The sequence below is a fragment of the Haliotis rufescens genome, unplaced genomic scaffold, assembly GCF_023055435.1.
Source record: "Haliotis rufescens isolate VD_foot unplaced genomic scaffold, xgHalRufe1.0.p SCAF_1, whole genome shotgun sequence".
In the NCBI taxonomy this organism is placed as follows: domain Eukaryota; kingdom Metazoa; phylum Mollusca; class Gastropoda; order Lepetellida; family Haliotidae; genus Haliotis; species Haliotis rufescens.
In genome coordinates this window covers 32,641,259-32,645,362 of record NW_025963779.1, presented here as the reverse complement: position 1 = coordinate 32,645,362, position 4,104 = coordinate 32,641,259, and positions in this window count along the sequence as shown.

The following is a 4,104-nucleotide window of genomic DNA, read 5'->3' as shown; positions in this document are numbered from 1 at the left end:
CATGCAATGTTTTTTTTTGTGTGTCGAAATGTCAGGGAATCTATTCTCTGCTTTAATCTTCATGTTCCTGAGATTTGCAGCATCCAGAAGGCTACATATGCGGTATTTTGTGTGTCAATTCCCAATTGGAACAATTGGTTAACCATAAAATCTGTACGAAAAAGAATTTGTGAAACCAACAAACAACCAACAAAGTGTATACAATCAACAGTTGTATTAAACAGTTATCTAAGTTTACAAATCAATACAAATTACTGCACAGCAATTACAATGGCAGTATGCAATAGACTGGTAGTACATTACAATATTCAATGGCAGTGTCAAATACAAAATATGATTGCAGTGGTGATATCGAAAAGTTCAGTGATAATAATATTCACCCAACCGCAACAGTGGTCAAGCTTCTGAGATCGGCCTAGGCTTGGAATCTGGGATGATAAGTGATCTTCTCACAAAAGCTGGTCTTGATGTAATGACAGATGAAATGTGAGATGAGACGGGCAAGCGCCCACTCCACTTAGATAGTTTAACTAACTTCCAGCACTCTCCACACAGTCTTGACCAGTCCAGTGTCACTAGAACATCACAGAATATTCCACGTATCTATTACGACAGACATCCATCCATGCTTTTCCGGAAGTTTACAGATAATTTAAGAAGCTAAATATAACAACTTCCTCACCACAGCTTACACTACTACATTCCTGACAACAAATCATTATCCAAATACAATAAAGTGAACTTCTACTGAATCACAACAGAAACAATGTAATTCAGTAACAATCATTGTTTAACAATAATTACACTGCCATATAACATGTAGTACACCACTTTTCTTATGTTAGGGCTTGCAGACTATTCCTAACCAATCTAGATTGAAACTCAACCTGAAAAATATTTTCTGTAGCTCAATAGATTTTTATGACATGTATTATTTGGCATGAATCTGGTATGGTTTATTTTAGAAAATATATTCAGTATAAAGGTGATGTTCAGTACTTTTACTGTAATATGTATTTGTTTATGCATGAGTATTAATTAAGAACCACCCACTTTCCTGGATGATTGCTATATTAAACAACTGACTGGTGTGATTCTTTGTTGGAAACATCCCAAAAGAGTAGCAAACTGATAATCAACGACTGTCACAACCATCACACAAATAATTAACCTGACACTAGCGATGTCTTGGGGTTATGCGAAGAAGTCTTAAAACGTTAATTTGATACTGAAAGTATGAGCACCCAGACCAAACCAGGAATCAGACTGTCACATAATGCAATCCAAACCGATTATTGTCAACCCTGGAATCACCACTGACCCCGAAATCACTGGTAGCCACCCCTCTCACGGAGGACATTGGCCAAGCTTCTCCTCGTGCTGCTGATAAAAAGTCTGAATATCAACATTGGTATCCTGGTGCAGTGCCTGGGTCAGTATATTCTGGTTTTGAACTGGAGGGTCTCTAGCTCCCACTTGGCAGCAGGACATTCACACAACGTGCTGACAAGTTAGGGTTCCATTGCGCATCATAATGTTTCGGAATTGGATCTTAAATCAGCTGGGGCGGTCGGGTGGCCTAGTGGTTAAAGCGTTCGCTCGTCACTGCGAAGACCCCGGTTGGATTCCCGACATGGGTACAATGTGTGAAGCCCATTTCTGGTTTCCCCCGTCGTGATATTGCTGGAATATTGCTAAAAGCGGCGTAAAACCATACTAACTTAAGTCAGGTGGTGCTTAATTAATGCCCATGTGTACATTTACTTCTCAGAGTTACCAGTTTGGTGAAACCCACGAGTACGGCGTGCCGAAGGGACGCAACTCTGCAACCAAGTTAATGAACGTCTTCCATCAACGTAATTCTCGTGTGTATTGAAGATGACTGCTGAAATACTGTTAAATGTGGCTGAACACGTTGTTATTCACACCATCAGTTTGCTAACAAATATGGGACGAGGCATGACGGTTCTTTCTAGTAAACTGGAAATTTGCGGAACCTTCACTTTAAATAAACCAACCATTTGGACTTGAGGCATGCTAAAAGCATGGAAATGGCTAACACGAGTGATCGCTATCGGAATTTCCGGGACTTACAAATAAGTGAGTGAGTGAGTTGGGTTTAACGCAGCTTTTAACAGTATTCCAGTTATATTGCGGCGTGTCAGCTTAATGTGGGAGGAAAGCCCGAAGTGATGCAGGTCTCAGACGTTAACCACTTCGGTGAAACCCACGAGCACGGGTATGGTGCTGACAAACCTAGAAACATAATCGGGGCGAACCGGGATTCGAACTCACAATCATAGGTTTCTGGCGTGCCCAAGGGACGTAACTCTGCACAGCGAATCGCGGCGCCTCAGACGACTGGGCCAGCCGTGCCTCCCACAACTAACAAGCGTTGACAAGAACAAAGTCAAAGTCTCACTCATGAACACAGCTGAAAACCAGTTCTAAACTGAGTTTCTCACTTCTTTGAGCGATACATTTGACGTCCCCTTTATTGTGTTAATGGCTGATGGCACCGGCCGGGCAGGATACGCTCACCTGGTATCATCCCTATTTGATAGTGATTCATAAACACCTGGACCCCGTTCCACAAAGCGGTCGTATCGCTACGACTGTCGTAGGTATATGTAAGAGTAGGGGCGTTACGATCGTCTTAGCGCTGCTAAGTTGTGAAACAGGGCTGGTCATGATATAGACTGACTGGTACAATGGACTTTGCGTCTGTTTGTTTGTTATTTAAGGCCGCACTTAGCAATATTCCAGCTATATGACGGTGATCTGTGAATATTAGTAATCGACTCTGGTACAGACAATCCTGTGGTTGACATAATGAACATCGGGTACCATACTTTGAAAGGCTGTAACAACAAGTTCGTCCCAACCTTTTTCTTGTTAACATTCAAAATGATGTTTTGTCCAGTAGAGTATTTTGGAGGGGTAGGTTTTTTCAACACCAGTCGATGTTTATTTGAGTAGTAGAAATAACCCAAAACACCATGGAGTTACTACATAACCAACAATCAATTTAGGAAACACCTCACACGGCACTTGCCTAACACACATCAAATAGTTTCTTCTTCCACATTCTACCGACCCGTTCAAATGAGCACGAGGGTGCAAAGCAAAAGTTTTAAAAGGTCAAACATCACCAGATATAGTCTACTTTTAATCACAGACGATACTACATATATTGCAGTTTATTTTTCATTTTGAATTTCCCATATTTAAAAAAAATATTTTCAGTCGACATCGTGGTTCTAAGTAAGAACTGTCGCTGTTCATCATGGTACATATAGCAGCGCCATCTAATATTTAATCCCAGCTGACAAGGGAATAATTCCAACATCCCACTGTGATCATCAGGGATGAAAATTGTCACTAGCCCGCTACCCCGAGTCAGTTTGTCTGCTATGAAAGACATCCTGAAGGGCTACAAGAATTTCAGGTTTTTAGGGATGTCCAAATACGATATCACTGTTTAGGCTAGTAAACGTTTGAGATTAATTTCTTGCACTGATTATTTTATCCAAATAAACATAGTTTTCAAAAAACATTTTTTTCAAGCCACAAACATGTGTATAGTTTGTTTCAGATCTAAGTTTGCCCTTTGAGTCTCCCGAGTTGCCAAACCAAATGCTGGAATTGATGATAACTATGTTAGCTACGTCTGGTGTCCAGCCGAAAGCTATCCCGGTTGCTTTCACCTTTTACAATGCCATGAGGCTAGGCCGCCTTTACCACGCCGGAAGCTGACGATGACGCCTCGTTCTGAGTTCTCCGTAACGTAGTTACCGTTGCCGTTCTCAACGTCCCCTTCTGTTTTCAACAGAATCACGATCGCTTTTGCTCCGTTGATCTCCACGTTGTGCTCACTACTGTATCTTTTCAAGCATTTTCAAGTCCAAGATGAATACAAGGCTTCACATTCAAGGTATTTAGGATCCCAATTATTCGACTTTAAAGTGTTAAGATGTTAAATTAGTGGTGAAATTCGTCGTAGTTAGGCAGCCGTATTGGGACTGAAGATGGCGGCCGCCATTTGCAATTGTTTCAATTCAAAGTGATTGATTTTGAAATTCATTTCGTAGGCTGTGATGACAC